Source organism: Pristiophorus japonicus, chromosome 10, assembly GCF_044704955.1.
Source record: "Pristiophorus japonicus isolate sPriJap1 chromosome 10, sPriJap1.hap1, whole genome shotgun sequence".
Classification (NCBI taxonomy): domain Eukaryota; kingdom Metazoa; phylum Chordata; class Chondrichthyes; family Pristiophoridae; genus Pristiophorus; species Pristiophorus japonicus.
The window spans coordinates 114,148,141-114,169,020 of NC_091986.1; the positions used below are offsets into that span (position 1 = coordinate 114,148,141).

At 43.1% G+C, this 20,880-nt stretch overlaps 1 protein-coding gene across 3 annotated transcripts in view; it reads right to left on the reverse strand.

Annotated features, from left to right (window-relative positions):
* The window catches only part of tmem135 (transmembrane protein 135), a 594,106-nt gene that overhangs the window by 95,240 nt on the left and 477,986 nt on the right, over positions 1 to 20,880 (reverse strand). The gene's annotated exons all lie outside the window — the stretch shown is intronic.

The window sequence follows — 20,880 nt, forward strand, 5'->3', positions numbered from 1 at the left end:
AATAAGGATTTCCCTCAGTTCCCCCTTCTCGCTAGACCCTCGGTCCCCTAGTATTTTCGGGAGGTTATTCATGTCTTCCTTAGTGAAGACAGAAACAAAGTATTTGTTCAGTTGGTCTGAATTTCCATTATGAATTCCCCCGACTCTGACTGCAAGGGACCTACATTAGTCTTCACAAATCTTTTTCCCTTCACATATCTACAGAAGCTTTTGCAGTCAGTTTTTATGTTCCCAGCAAGCTTACTCTCATACTCCATTTTCCCCCTGCTAATTAAAGCCTTAGTCCTCCTCTGCTGAATTTAAAATTTCTCTTAGTCCTCAGGTTTGCTGCTTTTTCTGGCCAATTTATATGCCTCTTCCTTGGATTTAACACTTTCCTTAATTTTCCTCGTTGGCCACGGTTGAGCCACCTTCCCTTTTTTATTCTTGCGTCACACAGGGATGTACAATTGTTGTAGTTCATCCATGTGATGTTTAAGTGCCTGCCATTGCCTATCCACCGTCAACCCTTTAAGTATCATTCTCCAGTCTATCCTAGCCAATTCACGTCTCATACCGTCGAAGTTTCCTTTCTTTAAGTTCAGGACCTTAGTCTCAATTAACTGTGTCACTCTCCACCTTATTGAAGAATTCTACCATATTATGGTCACTCTTCCCCAAGGGGCCCCGCACGACCAGATTGCTAATTAATCCTCTCTCATTACACAAGACCCAGTCTAGGATGGCCTGTTCTCTAGTTGGTTCCTCGACATATTGGTCGAGAAAACCATCCCTTATACACTCCAGGAAATCCTCCTCTATAGTATTGCTACCAGTTTGGTTAGCCCAATCAGTATGCAGATTAAAAAGTCACCCATGATAACTGCTGTACCCTTATTGCATGCGTCCCTAATTTCCTGTTTGATGCCATCCCCAGCCTCCCTACTACTATTTGGTGGTCTGTACACAACTCCCACTAATGTTTTCTGCCCTTTGGTGTTTCGCAGCTCTACCCATAAAGATTCCACATCATCCAAGCTAATGTCCTTCCTTACTATTGCGTTAGTCTCCGCTTTAACCAGTAACGCTACCCCACCTCCTTTTCCATCCTGTCTGTCCTTCCTGAATATTGAATACCCCTGGATGTTGAGTTCCCAGCCTTGGTTATCTTGGAGCCATGTCTCCGTAATCCCAATTACATCACATCCCTTAACAGCTATCTGCACAGTCAATTCATCCACCTTATTACGAATGCTCCTCGCACTGAGACTCAGAGCCTTCAGGCTTATTTTTTTTTAACACTCTTTGTCCTTTTAGAATTATGTTGTAATGTGGTCCTTTTTGATTTTTGCCCTTGATTTCTCTGCCCTCCACTCTTGCTTTTCTCCTTCCTACCTTTTGCTTCTGCCCCCTTTTTACTTCCCGCTGCCTCACTGCATAGATTCCCATCCCCCTGTCTTTTTAGTTTAAACCCTCCCCAACAGCACTAGCAAACACTCTGCCTCAGACATCAGTTCCGGTCCTGCCCAGGTGCAGACTGTCCGGGTTGTACAGGTCCCACCTCCCCCAGAACCGGTTCCAATGTCCCAGGAATTTGAATCCCTCCCCCTTGCACCATTCCTTAAGCCACGTATTTAGCTGAGCTAACCTGCAATTCTTATTCTGACTAGCACGTGACACTGGTAGCAATCCTGAGATTACTACCTTTGAGGTCCTACTTTTTAATTTAACTCCTAGTTCCCTAAATTCAGCTTGTAGGACGTCATCCCGTTTTTTACCTATATCGCTGGTACCTACATGTACCACGACAGCTGGCTGTTCACCCTTCCCCTCCAGAATATGCTGCAGCCGCTCCGAGACATCCTTGACTCTTGCACCAGGGAGGCAACATACCATCGTGGAGTCTCGTTTGCAGCCGCAGAAACGCCTATCTATTCCCCTAACAGTAAAATCCCCTATCACTATAGCTCTCCCACCCTCCTATGCAGCAGAGCCACCCCTGGTGACATGGACTTGGCTGCTGCTGCCTTCCCCTGATGAGTCATCTCCTCCAACAGTACCCAAGGCGGTGTATCTGTTTTGGAGGGAGATGCCCGCTGGGGACCCCTGTACTACCTTCCTTCCACTGCTCTTCCTGTTGATCACCCATTCCCTATCTGCCTGTGTAACCTTTACCTGCTATGACCAACTCACTAAACGTGTTATTCACGACATCCTCAGCATCGCGGATGCTCCAGAGTGAATCCATGTGCAGCTCCAGTGCCACAATGCGGTCTGTCAGGAGCTTCAGCTGGATACACTTCCTGTACATGTAGTCGTCAGGGACACTGGAAGCGTCCCTGACTTCCGACATAGCACAGGAAGAGCATGACATGGGTCTGGGCTCTCCTGCCATGACTTAACCCTCAAATTGCTGAATTTGGAAACAATGCCAAAGGTTTCTTACTGCTAAGAACAAGAAAAAAGATAAAGAAAAAGAAAACTACTCACCACTCAACCAGCCAATCATTTACCCTCTTGGCTGTGACATCATCCTTTGATTACTTTTTACTTCTTTCTTACTTTTGACCTTGTTGCAGCTAGCTCCTTCTTTGGCCGCTGCTCCCTCTCTGCCGCCGACCCCGGACTGCGGCTGGGCCTTTATAGGCCGCCGCTGCTGCTCCTCCGGCCGCTGCTCCCTCTCTGCCGCCAACCAGGCTTTTAGAACACACTCCATCTCTCCTTCCTTCCACTCGACTATTGCCAGTTGCTCGTGCAACCATCACACTCCTACCCTTTGGAATTCCGTACTAGATTCCCTCCACCTTCCCAACTTCTTTCAAAAATCTTCTCAAAACCATCCTCTTCAACCATGCCTGTGTTTCCCCATCTGAGCTTTTCCATTCACCTCCAGAGTCTCCATCCCGCGTCTCATTATTATAAAAGAGATCGCTTTGCTTGCGACGAGCCTGGCATTGGAGGAGTGCAGGATATGTGCAGGGAATTAAGACTGGAGCGGATCACTTGTGTAGAGCAGGTCGAGGCCATGGAGCGTGCTCTAATTGAGGATGGGGATATTGTAATCAACATCAACAAGGAGTCAGTGGGAAAACACAGTTTTGAAACCAGAAATTCTTGAGAATGTAGTGTTGCTAACAGAGTGAAAAACTAAGACACCAGGCACAGTAGATCTGTAACAACGATGCCTTAATGCTTCTCAGTAACTTAACAAGTCATTGGTACAAATGCATACTAATGTTGCTGCATTTTTATTAGCAGTTCGTAAAATGAGACCGTTTCACTTATTTTTCAAAACAAAAGGAAAAGATTCCCCGATGGTGGTGATTCTGACTACGAGTACCAAGTCAAGGCAAACAGCTCATTTTTAAAGAGCTATGATTTACTATAATATATATCTTAACTGCAAGCAGTTTGCCATACAGATTGAGGGTGAGGAAGTAGTGTCTCAAACAAGCATACGATGCTTAAACAAAGGGGACTACAGTGGGATGAGGGCAGAGTTGGCTAAAGTAGACTGGGAACACAGACTAAACGGTGGCACAATTGAGGAACAGTGGAAGACTTTTAAGGAGCTCTTTCATAGTGCTCAACAAAAATATATTCCAGTGAAAAAGAAGGGCGGTAAGAGAAGGGATAAGCAGCCATGGATAACCAAGGAAATAAAGGAGAGTATCAAATTAAAAACCAATGCGTATAAGGTGGCCAAGGTTAGTGGGAAACTAGAAGATTGGGAAAATTTTAAACGACAGCAAAGAATGACTAAGATAGCAATAAAGAAAGGAAAGATAGATTACAAAAGTAAACTTGCGCAAAACATAAAAACAGATAGTAAAAGCTTTTACCGATATATAAAACGGAAAAGAATGACTAAAGTAAATGTTGGTCCCTTAGTAGATGAGAAGAGGGATTTAATAATGGGAAATGTGGAAATGGCTGAGACCTTAAACAATTATTTTGCTTCGGTCTTCACAGTGGAAGACACAAAAACTATGCCAAGAATTGCTGGTCACGGGAATGTGGGAAGGGAGGACCTTGAGACAGTCACTATCACTAGGGGGGTAGTGCTGGACAGGCTAATGGATCTCAAGGTAGACAAGTCCCCTGGTCCTGATGAAATGCATCCCAGGGTATTAAAAGAGATGGCGGAAGTTATAGCAGATGCACCCGTTATAATCTACCAAAATCCTCTGGACTCTGGGGAGATATCATCGGATTGGAAAGCAGCTAATGTAACGTCTCTGTTTAAAAAAGGGGACAGACAAAAGGCAGGTAACTATAGGCCGGTTAGTTTAACATCTGTAGTGGGGAAAATGCTTGAAGCTATCATTAAGGAAGAAATAGCGGGACATCTAGATAGGAATAGTGCAATCAAGCAGACGCAACATGGATTCATGAAGGGGAAATCATGTTTAACTAATTTACTGGAATTCTTTGAGATAACGAGCATGGTGGATAGAGGTGTACCGATGGATGCGGTGTATTTAGATTTCCAAAAGGCATTCGATAAGGTGCCACACAAAAGGTTACTGCAGAAGATAAGGGTACGCGGAGTCAGAGGAAGTGTATTAGCATAGATAGAGAATTGGCTGGCGAACAGAAAGCAGTCGGGATAAATGGGTCCTTTTCGGGTTGGAAATCGGTGGTTAGTGGTGTGCCACAGGGAGCGGTGCTGGGACCACAACTGTTTACAATATACATCGATGACCTGGAAGAGGGGACAGAGTGTAGTGTAACAAAATTTGCAAATGACACAAAGATTAATGGGAAAGTGGGTTGTGTAGAGGGCGCAGAGAGGCTGCAAAAAGATTTAGATAGGTTAAGCGAATGGGCTAAGGTTTGGCAGATGGAATACAATGTCGGAAAATGTGAGGTCATCCACCTTGGAAAAAAACAGTAAAAGGAAATATTATTTGAATGGAGAGAAATTACAACATGCTGCGGTGCAGAGGGACCTGGGGGTCCTTGTGCATGAATCCCAAAAAGTTAGTTTGCAGGTGCAGCAGGTAATCAGGAAGGCAAATGGAATGTTGGCCTTCATTGCGAGAGGGATGGAGTACAAAAGCAAGGAGGTCCTGCTGCAACTGTACAGGGTATTGGTGAGGCCGCACCTGGAGTACTGCGTGCAGTTTTGGTCACCTTACTTAAGGAAGGATATACTAGCTTTGGAGGGGGTACAGAGACGATTCACTAGGCTGATTCCAGAGATGAGGGGGTTACCTTATGATGATAGATTGAGTAGACTGGGTCTTTACTCGTTGGAGTTCAGAAGGATGAGGGGTGATTCTTATAGAAACATTTAAAATAATGAAAGTGATAGACAAGATAGAGGTGGAGAGATTGTTTCCACTGGTCGGGGAGACTAGAACTAGGGTGCACAGCCTCAAAATACGGGGGAGCCAATTTAAAAACAGAGTTGAGAAGGAATTTCTTCTCCAAGAGGATTGTGAATCTGTGGAATTCTCTGCCTAGGGAAGCAGTTGAGGCAAGCTCATTGAATGTATTCAAATCACAGCTAGATAGATTTTTAACCAATAAGGGAATTAAGGGTTATGGGGAGCGGGCGGGTAAGTGGAGCTGAGTCCACGGCCAGATCAGCCATGATCTTGTTGAGTGGCGGAGCATGCTCGAGGGGCTAGATAGCCTACTCCTGTTCCTAATTCTTATATCATTATTGAAAACTAGACTATGCATAGTACCTTAAAAATGAGTAGGATCAAATATGCAACTATTAAACATATTGGTCCAAAGATTGCTGTAACACGCCAGCGAATGGCGCCTGCCATTCGTTCGACTTGCCCTTGCCGTTTAATCTCAATGTTATTTTGCCTACAAGTTGCTGGAAGTGAGATGGAAATGGTGCAGGGCATCTAGGATCTGACTGAACAGGGAAGAAACTGTATCCCCTTAACCAATCAGATTGAAGGATTGTGAAATTTATAGCACATGGTCTAAACAAGGTTGTGTAAGTTGGAATGGTGAATTCAATGTGAAATCAGCTACAGAAAGAGAAATAAAGCAAGAGAAAGAAAGATTGGATTGAGAGAAAAGAGGACACAAATAAAAAGTTTAAAAAAAGGTAATATAAAATTTTTTTTGAAAAAACAAATCGCCAACAACAATTAACATAGAAAATAGATGCAGGAGTAGGCCATTCGGCCCTTCTAGCCTGCACCGCCATTCAATGAGTTCATGGCTGAACATGCAACTTCAGTACCCCATTCCTGCTTTCTCGTCATACCCCTTGATCCCCTGAGTAGTAAGGACTTCATCTAACTCCTTTTTGAATATATTTAGTGAATTGGCCTCAACAACTTTCTGTGGCAGAGAATTCCACAGGTTCACCACTCTCTGGGTGAAGAAGTTTCTCCTCGTCTCGGTCCGAAATGGCTTACCCCTTATCCTTAAGACTGTGACCCCTGGTTCTGGACTTCCCCAACATTGGGAACATTCTTCCTGCATCTAACCTGTCTGAACCCATCAGAATTTTAAACGTTTCTATGAGGTCCCCTCTCATTCTTCTGAAATCCAGTGAATACAAGCCCAGTTGGATCCACTCTTTCTTGATAGGTCAGTCCCGCCATCCCGGGAATCAGTCTGGTGAACCTTCACTGCACTCCCTCAATAGCAAGAATTTCCTTCCTCAGGTTAGGAGACCAAAACTGTACACAATACTCCAGGTCTGGCCTCACCAAGGCCCTGTACAACTATAGCAACACCTCCCTGCCCCTGTACTCAAATCCCCTCGCTATGAAGGCCAACATGCCATTTGCTTTCTTCACCGCCTACTGTACCTGCATGCCAACCTTCAATGACTGATGTACCATGACACCCAGGTCTCGTTGCACCTCCCCTTTTCCTAATCTGTCACCATTCAGATAATAGTCTGTCTCCCTGTTTTTACCACCAAAGTGGATAACCTCACATTTATCCACATTATACTTCATCTGCCATGCATTTGCCCACTTACCTGACCTATCCAAGTCACTCTGCAGCCTCATAGCAACCTCCTCGCAGCTCACACTGCCACCCAACTTAGTGTCATCCGCAAATTTGGAGATACTGCATTTAATCCCCTCGTCTAAATCATTAATGTACAATGTAAACAGCTGGGGCCCCAGCACAGAACCTTGCGGCACCCCACTAGTCACTGCCTGCCATTCTGAAAAGTACCCGTTTACTCCTACTCTTTGCTTCCTGTCTGACAACCAGTTCTCAATCCATGTCAGCACACTACCCCCAATCCCATGTGCTTTAACTTTGCACATTAATCTCTTGTGTGGGACCTTGTCGAAAGCCTTCTGAAAGTCCAAATATACCGCATCAACTGGTTCTCCCTTGTCCACTCTACTGGAAACATCCTCAAAAAATTACACAAGATTTGTCAAGCATGATTTCCCTTTCACAAATCCATGCTGACTTGGACCTATCATGTCACCTCTTTCCAAATGCGCTGCTATGATATCCTTAGTAATTGATTCCATCATTTTACCCACTACCGATGTCAGGCTGACCGGTCTATAATTCCCTGTTTTCTCTCCCTCCTTTTTTAAAAAGTGGGGTTACATTGGCTACCCTCCACTCGATAGGAACTGATCCAGAGTCAATGGAATGTTGGAAAATGATTGTCAATGCATCCGCTATTTCCAAGGCCACCTCCTTAAGTACTCTGGGATGCAGTCCATCAGGTCCTGGGGATTTATCGGCCTTCAATCCCATCAATTTCCCCAACACAATTTCCCGACTAATAAGGATTTCCCTCAGTTCCTCCTCCTTACTAGACCCTCTGACCCCTTTTATATCCGGAAGGTTGTTTGTGTCCTCCTTAGTGAATACCGAACCAAAGTACTTGTTCAATTGGTCCGCCATTTCTTTGTTCCCCATTATGACTTCCCCTGATTCTGACTGCAGGGGACCTACGTTTGTCTTTACCAACCTTTTTCTCTTTACATACCTATAGAAACTTTTGCAATCCGTCTTAATGTTCCCTGCAAGCTTCTTCTCGTACTCCATTTTCCCTGCCCTAATCAAACCCTTTGTCCTCTTCTGCTGAGTTCTAAATTTCTCCCAGTCCCCGGGTTCGCTGCTATTTCTGGCCAATTTGTATGCCACTTCCTTGGCTTTAATACTATCCCTGATTTCCCTTGATAGCCACAGTTGAGCCACCTTCCCTTTTTTATGTTTACGCCAGACAGGAATGTACAATTGTTGTAGTTCATCCATGCGGTCTCTAAATGTCTGCCATTGCCCATCCACAGACAACCCCTTAAGTATCATTCGCCAATCAATCCTAGTCAATTCACGCCTCATATCTTCAAAGTTACCCTTCTGGACCATGGTCTCTGAATTAACTGTTCATTCTCCATCCTAATGCAGAATTCCACCATATTATGGTCACCCTTCCCCAAGGGGCCTCACACAACGAGACTGCTAATTAATCCGCTCTCATTACACAACACCCAGTCTAAGATGGCCTCCCCCCTAGTTGGTTCCTCGACATATTGGTCTAGAAAACCATCCCTTATGCACTCCAGGAAATCCTCCTCCACCGTATTGCTTCCAGTTTGGTTAGCCCAATCTATGTGCCTATTAAAGTCACCCATTATAACTGCTGCACCTGAAGGAATGAGACTATACACTTTTAATAGTTAATTTTCAGTGCCAGGGAGATTGACTGGCAGTAATTAACACTTATCGTAAGACTTGAAATGACGACTTCACTTTCTGTGGAGAGTTTACTTTGTATCTACCGTGCAAGTACAGGAACTTCTCGCCACTCTATGGATGTGAACGGGGCAGACCACCAGATGCCATTTCTGCTAAACTAACGGCAAGACGACGCATCTCCAATGGCAACTTTTTGATTTCCGTGTTCAATCGTGCATCTGCCCTCGCCTGAAGTTGCTGGGCATTTGCACCTAAACAGTGAGCGTTATTAACCTCGCAATTATTTTGACAGCAATAGTCTTTGGCCCCCACCACAAACTCAATACTCAGCACCGATTCCATCCCCCTGACGAACCACTGTCTCAGGTTGAAGCAATCTGTTCACAACCTCAATATCTGTTTCAACCTTGAGCTGAGTTTCCAATTCTCTCCATCACAAAGACTGCAGACTTTCACCTCTATAACACCCACCTTCACCCCTACCTCAGCCTATCTGCCACTGAAACCATCACCTATGCCTCTATCAATTACCAGCGAATGGCGCCACACCTTTTGTGCATCCACCCAACACCCTTTACCCCAATCATTGGTAGTTGTGCCTTCGACCGCCTGGGCCCCACACTCTGGAATTGCCTCTATAAATCCCGCTGCCTCTCCCCTCCCTTTTAATATCTCCCTCCTTGGCAGGATTCATTCATTTTTTCTCTTTGTGAAGCACCTTCAGACATGTTTTCTACATTTAAACCACCATATAAAATGAATGCTGTTATTGCATTGCCAAAGGTTTATGTTGCATCCTGTATAGACTACCTACTCTAGATTCAATTAACTCTTCAATCTGTTTGAAGTTCTGAATTCTGGCATGAAAGCTACACACAGAATTATTTCTTCCTGCTGGGAAGTCAGGAACTCAGAATTTATGTATATACAGCATGACAAAATATGTAGCTTTGTACACAAGGTATATTTGTTCCAATAACAAAATCACAGTTCAATCTGGCCACCAAAATGATTACTTATTTCTAAGAAATATGGGGAATCAAATTTTCATGCAAAATTAAAAACACTTGAAGATTCTCAAACCTGCCTCTTCAAAAATAAGAGATCCTACTTTCAACTAACACCAGTTAACCAAGTCGCTCAGATATTTTCCTCCTCTATAAGACACTGATTGTTAAGGTCTGTTTATACACCCTATAATGCAAGACCTGCATTTATAGTCGACAGTGACTTCCCCCATTAGATACCTCATGCCTGAGTGCACACAATGATTTGGAGAAAGGCCAACAATTTGCAAGGTGCTCTCCATTTGAATGTGATTGCACATGTCAAACATACTACTGTAATCACTACAATATACATAGCAAACTGTACAAAACTAGTGGTAAGATGCAAATAATTATTGGGCTATTTCGCTGAATTAATGCTGAGTATCATGTTCTTCCAACCCCCTTTACACCCACACCCGACATCGTTGGAGTGGATGAAATCCAGAAGTCACGACACTGACACTTCACACCCAATAAACCGGTTAACCATCCGCATACAATGCCCCATCTATGGCAGGGACGGGGGGGGGGGGGGTCATGCGCTTGGGTAAGGGACTTAGACTGGGGGAGGGATGCACTTGTACTGGGGTAAGGGTCTTCAGCTGGCAGAAGGGTGCACACGCTGGGGTAATGGACTTCGGCTGGAATTTGGTGGCTTTTGGGGAGATCTATCCTCTGTTGCTTCTGAAGTCAAAATGGATCGAATTACAAATTGGAAAGTCACTCAGAACTTGGGCTGGGCAGTTAGAGTTACACATTCCAGAGGAATTTCAGTGTGTGGTTTATCCTCCAAGGGGACCGATCAGCAATAGATCAGAGAAACGGCTGCCTTTCAGCTAGTACAAATAGACGCAGCCATAAACAAAATATTTTGCAATTAAAATGAATACTTAGTGACCATGGTTGTTTAGTTTAAACTGTGATTTGGTAAATATTTTGGTTCATTAAGATTCTGCCTCATCATTTTAGGTTCGAGAAATTATTTCAATATCAAAATAAAAGCAGCGTGTCTATTTTTAAAAGGAACTCGGGGCGAAATTGCTCTGCGCCCTAATTGGGAGTGGTAACCTTCTGGGGCCGGGGCTTTCTGCGCCTGGCGCAGAAGTCCAGCCCCCACCACCCCTTACCGCCCCTGAAAGAAAGCGCAGCACAATCTCGCGTGCTCAGCTTCCTTTGGGGGCAGTAACCGGGGCATTACGGGAAGTATTCTGCGTAGCTCTGACCCGCTTCAACACCCCTCCCTTTCGACTAAAGGGGAGGGCCGCGCATACTCTGCACAGCCCCTGATGGCCTCCACTAGGCCACCAGGGCAGCATGCAACTGGGCCTGCAGACCGGCATACAAGACGGAGTGCCGGGCTGCAGGATGGCAGCCCGGACCAAGCTAGGGCCGCCATCGTTGAGCCGACCCAAGGGTCGGCAGACAAAAAAAGATGACGGCCCGGGGTGCTGACATCCTCCCCTCTAAAGAGCGTCCCACGAGCGGATGTCGACCAGCTTCGCGACCCGCAGGAGAATTTCCCTTGCGGGGCGTTAAGGGGTCGGCGTGAGGTTGCCGCGCACAGCAATGATGTCATCACTGGTTGCGTGGCGGCCCAGGGCATGGCGCTGCCATGGCAGCGTCTCCGCAAATTCCGGGAGGCGGTAGCATCACCCTCCCCCAGGCAAAATGTGTCTTGCGCTGTTAGCATCCCCCGGAGAACTAACGGAGCTATAAAAAGGGGCAATTTTGCCTGACAGGAAGTTATGAAATGTGGTTAAGATAAGATAAGTGTTATAGTATTACCTATACAATAAGTATTGATCATAGACAAATGGTGCTGAAACTGAAATGGCGTCGTCTGTGTATCATGTGGCAAAAGAAAAAAATTGGAGCAAAGACTAGAATTATAATTTTTAAATATACTGCAAAAAATACTTCATCAAAGTGGAGAATAAAAATAAGCTGTCATGGTTAATTATAGGGTTTCAATAAATCTAACACTAAATGCATTGGAAGCTATATTTACCTTGAAAAGCATCTAGCTGTTCATTTATCTCAACACAGATGTGGAATTCTCATTTTTCTGAAGCCATTTATTCACAGACTTGCTAAGCACCTCCTAAAACACATGAAACCTTCCAGCATATATTATTTTCACTGACAAGGTAAACATATAAACAAAAATGGAAAACAGAAGCTGAAAACTTAATAACCTTGGCAAATACATCTGCTCACCTGTTTGCTAACTTAAGCTCTCAGTGTTAAAACTCTTTCAAACAGCTGATGAAAACTAGTAGCCTGATGAAAGCAAGCAGTTGTCAATGAAAGAAGTGTCTTTCTGTTAAGGCAGGTTTACTCGTAGTCTGACAAACCAGACCAGTCTGGGTCATTAAATTCTCCTTCATCACTTTCAGTACCACTCAAGTTCCATTAGATAACATAATTCAACTAGGAGAAGCTGGACAATGTGAGATTTGTCTCTTCCTATGAGCTGGAGGATCTTATGACTGTACAATATTCTCTCAGTACAACAGAGAAATTACAAAATTCAGCCACCAGAGACAAGAAAATGCAAATGACAGGCCAGCCTGGGACTTGACGTTTTAATAGAAGTCTGAAAGTTCAAGTTCCCAAACATCCCACCAATTTCTCTTGCAATAGATTGATCAATCCAAGTTTTCCATTACATTGATGACCGTATCGATACTGCTTCCTGCTCTAAAGAATTTCATTAATTATGTTTCACATTTCCACCCCTCGGTTAGCTTTATGTGGCCATGTGAAGCGCCTTGGGGCATTTTGATATGTTAAAGGTGCATATAAATGCAAGTTAGGGCTACTTGCTGGTGGTCCATCTCCGGCTCTTCTCTTCTTGGACCTCGTTCTTTATCTCTAGAGTTGGGCTTTTAACTGACATCTATTATAAGTCCACAACTTCTGAAACATGAATTTGAGCCAGAATCCCAGTGGAATGAGTTGGAGCTAGAGACAGGTGAAGGTGGGGTCTTAGCAAATATGTGATCAAAAACAAGATGATAAAAAGGCAATGAAGATGAACAGGGTAAAAGAGACATGCGATCAAATTGAAGAACTTTTCCAAGGCTAAGCTAACAGTTCAGAACAATGCATTCAAGATAACACTGCTAAAATAGCTGGGAAGATAATTAAGATGAATTCCTTAAGCATTTGTAGGCCAGTGCCCCCACAGTACAATTTCATGGCTAATGAATATGTTATATTAATGACCTGTTGCCATTTTAATAGAATAAATGATTCATTTGAGACATAATAATGGAGTAGCTTTCGAAGAAGTACTTGCATTTATATAGCGTCTTTCATGATCACTGGACATCCCAAAGCGTTTTACAGCCAATGAAGTGCTTCTGAAGAGTAGTCACTGTAGTAATGTAGGAAACGTGGCAACCAATTTGCACACAGCAAGCTCCCACAAACAGCAATGTGACAAGGTAAACTGTTTTTCTTGTGCTGATTGAGGGATAAATATTGGTCAGGATAAATCTCCTGCCATGGGATCTTTTACATCCACCTGAGATATCAGACGGGGCCTCAGTTTAACGTCTCATTCAAAAGACGACACCTCCACCAGGGCAACACTCCCTTCAGTCATCGTTATCGTCATCCCACAGTACTGCACTAGAATCTCAGTCTCGATTATTGTACTCAAATCTCTGGCATGGGGATTGAACCCCAAGTTTCTGACTCAGAAGCGAGTGCTACCCCACTGAGCCACAGCTGACACTGCAATTTAATGTACTTAAAACATAGGAACCTAGCCTGTTGCGTCATTCAATGAGACCATTACTGATTTTCGACCTAACTCCATATAAAATATCTATTTGTTTATTTGTTTATGAACAAGCTTAGAGAAAAAAAAATCACCCAATGAAATTAGAAAGTGATCTAACAAAACAGAGCAGCAACATTTCATTAACCTGAATAAACTACTGCAATGATTTATGTTGTTTATTCATTGTCAAGGGGCTGCAGTGATTCACTCAGGCATTAAGCTTGAAATTCTACAGCTGCAGCATTTGCAGCTTGAAATCTTCACACTGCTTATTCTCATTAAAACTATTCATTTCCCCTCAAATAAAATACCATCACAAACTTTCTCTTGTTGCTCTTCCTGTCACTCCTCTAAATTGAGGCATCCCTAATATAACATCATGAGCATGAGAGAAGGCAGACTGTTTGGTGTCATCCGATACAGAAAGGACTCAATGAATGGATTAAGGGATTTACAAGACATATTTTGCTTTACCACCACCCCAGTCATTCAATAGAAAGATATGAATACTTGAAGCTTTTAACTTTCCTCTACTTTTTCCTTGTTTGCAACATATATTTAAGTAGCTTTCCTTTGTCTTCAAATGTTGGGTGTATATTCCAGATTTATTTGCGGAAAGGATAGTTATGACTTCTGCTGTAAGATTTTTGACGTTAAAAAAAAAAATTGCACTTTAATAAATTAGAAAATGACTTAAACGAGAGATAGGATTATAATTACTTAAATAGTATTAAAGAAGCCAAAACATAGGTGTTTTAAAGTCACAGTAAAACAACTATATTGAAATTAACTCTATCCCACTGTCACTTAGTTCAGAGAATAGGTGGGTGAGCAGAAGAGTTCACTCATTGCTTTCAATTCCACCTGATTTTTTGACCATAGAATGAGGTGCCTGTACATAGAATGCAACAAACAACTACTTGCATTTATACAGCATCTTTAACAAAGCAATCACCCAAAACCCATCACAAATAGGTAATAAGGAAATAAATGAATGCACATGATGGGGAAGCCTCAACAAATTAAATAGCATATGCCAATGGTCAACAAAACTTGTATTTATATAGCACCTTTAACGTAGTAAAACATTCCAATCACTTCACAGAGTATCATCAAACAAATTTTGACACCGAGCCACAAAAGGAGAAATTAGCGCAGGTGACCAAAAGCTTGGTCAAAGAGGTAGGTTTTAAGGAGCATCTTAAAGGAGGAAAGAGAGGTAGAGAGGCAGAGAGGTTTGTTTAGGGAGGGAATTCCAGAGATTAACGCCTTGGCAGCTGAAGGCATGGCCAATGGTGAAGCGATTAAAATCAGGATTGCTCAAGAGGCCAGAATTAGAGAAGCACAGATATCTGGGAGGGTTGTGGGCAACATTCTCCGTCATTTTTGGGGGGCCCTTTAAGGAGCTACTGGCTCATTCACAGATTCCTTCAACAGACTATGTGAGACCTGCAGAGAGCTGCATGGCCGCACAGCTTATAGGGAAAGTTGGTTGTGGGGCTGGCGGAGATTACAGAGATAGGGAAGGGCGAGGCCATGGAGGGATTTAGAAACAAGGATGAGAATTTTAAAAATCAATGTGTTGGTTAATCAGGAGCTAATGTAGGTCAGCGAGCACAGGGGAGATGGGTGAGCGGGACTTGGTGCAAGTTAGGACATGGGCAATGGTGTTTTGGATAGCCTCATGTTTGCGGAGGGTAGATCATGGGAGGTTGGCCAGGAGTGCTTGGAATAGTTGAGTCTAGAGGTAATAAAGGCATGAATGAGAGTTTCAGCAGATGAGCTGAGGCAAGGGTAGTGTGTAATTGTGTTGGAGTTCAAACAGATATATGAATACAACTAATACACAAAATAAGGAGCTACCTGAAGGTTAAGTGCTACTTTCTTAGCAACATGTATTTGTTTAAAATATATATATTCTTTTATAAACCAACTACATCACGAATCTCAAACTAAAATGGTTTTGTACAGGAGCCAATTTTAACAAAGTAAATTCTTTGAATACTGCATGAAAGAATAGTGCCCATTTGACATCTTTGTCTCAAAGATTGAGACCATCTGATCAGCTGTCTCTGCCACAACCCTTCCTTCCCCTAGCCCACCAGGCCAAATTTTTTCTGAGGTTCCTCCCTGTCCTAGCCCTGAACTCGCAGTTTCTCTCTGATGTCTCCTCTTGACCCAACCCTGCTCATCTTGTCCATGAGACCCAGTTTCTGCTCCCTTCACTCTATTCCCACTAAACTGCTGACCACTCAACTTCCTTTTCTGGCTCCCATGTTAGCCAACATTGTTAACGTTTCTCTCTCCTCAGGTACTGTCCCCCTCTCCTTCAAATTTGCTGTCATCACCTCTCAAAAAACCAACCCTTGACCCCACTGTGCTTGCAAGCTATCGCCCCCATCTCCAACCTCCCTTTCCACTCCAAAATCCTTGAATGTGTTATCACCTCCCAGATCCGTGCCCATCTTTCCTGGAATTCCATGGTTGAATCCCTTCAATCTGGTTTCCATCCCTGCCACAATACCGAAACAGCTCTCATCCTTTGTGACTGTGACAAAGGGAAACTATACTTCCTCGTCCTTCTGCAGACTTTGACACGGTTGACCACTCCATCCTCCTCCAACGCCTCTCCATTGTCCAGCTGAGTGGAACTGCACTCACCTGGTTCTTATCTATCTAATTGTAACCAGAAAATCACCTGCAATGGCTTCTCTTCCCACTCCCGCATCGCTACCTCTTCTATCCTTGGCCCCCTCCTATTTCTCATCTACATGCTGTCACTTGGCAACATCATCCACAAACACAGCTTCAGTTTCAACATGTACGCTGATGAAACCCAGCTCTACCTCATCACCACTTCTCTCGACCCCTCCATGGTCTCTAAATTGTCAGATTGCTTGTCCAACATCCAGTACTGGATGAGCAGAAATTTTCTCCAATTAAATATTGGGAAGACCGAAGCCATTGTCTTTGGTTCCTGCCACAAACTGCATTCCCTAGCCACCGACTCCATCCCTCTCCCTAGCATCTGTCTAAGGCTGAACGAGACTGTTCGCAACCTCGGTGTCATATTTGACCCTGAAATGAGCTTTCAGCCACATATCCGCGGCATAACTAAAACTGCCTATTTCCACCTCCGTAACATCGCCCGTCTCCGCCCCTGCCTCAGCTCATCTGCTGCTGAAACCCTCATCCATGCCTTTGTTACCTCTAGACTTGACTACTCCAATGCACTCCTGGCTGGCCTCTCTCATTCCACCCTATGTAAACTTGAGGTCATCCAAAACTCGGCAGCCCGTGTCCTAACTCGCACCAAGTCCCGCTCACCCATCACCCCTGTGCTCGCTGACTTACATTGGCTCCCGGTTAAGCAACACCTCGATTTGAAAATTCTCATTTTCAAATTCCTCCATGACCTCGCAGCCCCACAAGCCCCCCCACCCCCCGCCGCCCGAGATATCTGCGCTGCTCAAATTCTGCCCTCGAGTTGAGCGTCCCCGATTATAACTGCTCAACCATTGGTGGCCGTGCCTTCAGCTGCCTGGGCCCGAAGCTCTGGAACTCCCCTCTTAAATCTCTCTGCCTCTCTTTCCTCCTTTAAGACGCTCCTTAAATCCTACCTCTTTGACCAAGCTTTTGGCCATCTGCCGTAATTTCTTCTTACGTGGCTCGGTGTCAAATGTATTTATTTTGTCTCATAACACTCCTGTGAAGTGCCTTGGGACATTTCACTCTGTTAAAGGCGCTATATAATACAAGTTGTTGTAGTTGTCGTTGTTAAACCTGAATTTTCCAAAGTTTGTTTATGTACACCAAAAAATACACAGGGAAACAGAACTTTTAAATATATTAAAGCTAACCCATTATTTTGTGCTAAACTAATCATTTATTCTGACGAAAGGTCATCAATCTGAAACCTGAACTCAGTTTCTCTCTTTCCAAAGGTGTTGCCTGACCTACTGAGTATTTCCAGCATATTCTGTTTTTATTTCAGATTTCCAGCAGCCGCAGTATTTTGCTTTTGTAATCATTTATTCTATTAAGATAGTAACTGGTCATTGATAAAAGATTAATCATCAGTCTTGAAATTATGCTGTGGGATACTCACCTACAAATGCTTAATGGATTCAACTGAAATTCTCCTCCCCGCTATTTTAGTAGCAGTGTTAACCCATTTAACTTTAAACACATTAACACCTCCACTAAAATAGTGAGAGAAATTTCAGACAAATGTGTTAAATGCTCTTCTGCTAATACCCCATGGTGTAATTACAGGTCCATTGTTTTCAACTGTCATTTAAGATCAGTTGTCTTCGAAGGAATTAATTAACTGGAGAGAAGGAAGAATAGGTACCAAAAACAATTCCACTTCCAAACCACTTCATCTAATTTAATTGACAATGACCCACATTTCCTCATCCATGTTCTTCCCTTCTCCTTGATGAAGCTGACTCTTGGAATGCTACAGTTTCATAGATGCCACCAGCCCTCTGATACCTCACCCAAGCAACACGTCATAGTATCTGAGCCTATACAATCAATGTCAGCAGGCTAATCAACCAACTTCTATTTATTGAACAGAGGACACCACCTGATGCCTGATTCTATCATTGAATAAATTTAAGACAGAAATAGACAGTTTCTTAAACAATAAGGGAATAGGGGTTATGGAGAGCGGGCAGGGAAGTGGAACTGAGTCCATGATCAGGTCAGCCATGATCGTATTAAATGGTGGAGCAGGCTCGAGGGGCTACTCCTGCTCTTATTTCTTATGTTCTTATGTCCTCACTTCTGCCTCACCAACTAATGAAACAATCTATCATGTGTTACCTTCTCATATCCCTTCATAATCTTGAAGATCTTTCTGATGATCCCGTAACCTTCGCAGACCCAAAAAAAGACCCAAATTCTCAAGCCTCTTCTCATAACCGCATTTCCTCAGCCCTGTAAAAACCTGATGGAATCCACACTGTACCTTTTCCATTGTTTTATATCCTTCCTGTAATGGGAGCCAAATCTGGACATATCCTCCAACTGCAGCCCAATTAAGGTGTTGCAGAAGTTCAATATTATCTCCTTGCTGTTGTATTCTATGCCTCTAGATACAAAACCAAGAACTCTGCTTGTCCTTTTTATGTAATTGCACTGCCACCTTTATTGATCTGAAAATCTGCATGCCAAAGTCCCTTTGCTTCTCTATTCCATTTAAAATCTTTTACTTTAGTCATCAGAATGTGGGAGTCAGTTGGCTGGATGGGGGCAGGAAGGGCGTTGTGCATAGAATTCAGAGGCTGAGAAGAGTGTGTTGTGCTATATCTGGAAAGGAGGTAAAGTTGTTGGATTCAAGATAACAATTTTTTGTGTTTGTTAAGTGATAAATTGTATTATTGGAGGTATATAGAGTGTGTTGAAAACCTGGCATTAAATTTCTTTTTGCTGTAATGTGATTGGGAAAAATGAAATTGGAGAGAAAGTTTTGCATAATATGATTGGTGAATAACAAATATAGTAAACAACTAAATTAGAAAGGAGAACGAAGCTTAAACACCTAACCAGTGAGAAAGAATCAAACTGACCACTGGCTCAGCATAGATTAAAGACTTGGGCCTAGAAATTCGTCTCAGGCGGTGGCGCAAAACGGACAGTATCGGATCGACCGCCCATTACACGCAACGCCTGGTGTTAAGTTGCATTGACTGCAATGGGACTGAATATCAGGCGGTGTGTGTAACGGGCGGCCAATCCAGTACTGCCCGTTTTGCAGCATCACCCAAGACGAATTTCTATCCCTTGATATTTTCAGCTGATAAGAAATATTATAACTATAATCTCTCAAATTATCTTTATTGGTTATGAATACAATACTTTGCTCAGTCAAATAAATGGGAGTGGACACTAATTTTCTCTGTTAATCTCAGTTGCTGATGGCTTACAATAACTCATGGTAGAGCTTTGCTGCTAATGGATCAAACACAAGGAAGCTTGGCAAAAGGATTTCACAAGCTGAGTTGAACAACAACAACTTGCATTTATAATACCTTTAATGTAGTAAAATGTCCCAAGGCTTTTCATAAGAGCGTCAAACACAATTTGACACCGAGCCGCATAAGGAACTATTAGGACAGGAAAGAGGTAGGTTTTAAGGAGCATCTTAAAGGAGGAGAGAAAGGCTGAGAGATTAAATAAGGGAATTCCATAGCTTAGGCACTAGACAGCTAAAGGCACAGCTGCCAATGGTGAAGTGACATATACTCTTTTTGAAAACCGTGAACTGATTGTCGAACAATAAACTCTATTAAATTGTCCTTTTAACATGAAAGAGCAACAAAACAGACCTTGAAGTGACTAAACAATTGACCTCGTAAAAAGAGTCTATGCAAATTCAGGAACAAAATATCCCTCTATGCACATGCATCATCAATTTACATATCTCACTGGAGGTTTCCCAGTGAAGTGACAATGCTAGGCGAGCACTGTTAATCTGTGATTGGAGCAGCCAATGTTAAAAATCATTCTAAAAGGCTTTCCTAGATGCCAAGTGAGAAGGGGGACGATCTGCAATAGTTCAATGGGGATTAGGTTTATCCAGACTCTCAGAAATGTTGCAGACATCAGATCTCTGCTCATCCAACTGGTGAGCAACATTTCTTAATAGCAATGCAAATTAGCATGTCTAAAGTATGCAGGCTAAATGTCAAAAAGTCCGACCATGGGCCTTTGGAGTAGGTAAAACAACTCCATAACCTTATAAAATACTTTTAGCTGCACATCAAGGAGCATGAGTAGGAACTACAGGAATTTTGTCTTCCATAATCCAGCATTAAAATCTCAGCCTCAAAATACCTGAATCTCTGTCCCTCTGCAGCAGAATTTAAACACAATTTAAATTAACCCAAATGCTCCAGTTTAACAGGATGAATCCTGTAAATTTGACCATACTGTGTTCAACTTCATGATGGCCTTCCTTTCGTCCAATCAACCTGTGTTAAAATATAGAAGCACTTGAGAATTGAAAGATTACATGGTAAATAACGCATCTGAAATTAATTTTCTTAGTTAGGGACATGGGAACATGAGTAGATCATTCAGCGCCACCAGCCCATTAGATCATGGCTGATCTGTACCTCAACTTTATTTGCCCACCTTGGATCCATATCTCTTGATATCCTTACCTAACAAAAATCTGTCAATCTCAGTTTCAATTGACCCAGCATCCACAGCCTTTTGAATGAGAGAAATCCAGATGATCACTAACTTGTGTGAAAAAGTGCTCCCTGGTTTCACTCCTGAATGGCCTGGTTCTAATTGTAAGATTGTACCTTTTGTTCCAGATTCCCCCACCAGAGAAAATAGTTTCTCTGGGCTCAATTTTCCCCAATCGCATTTTCTGGCATATTG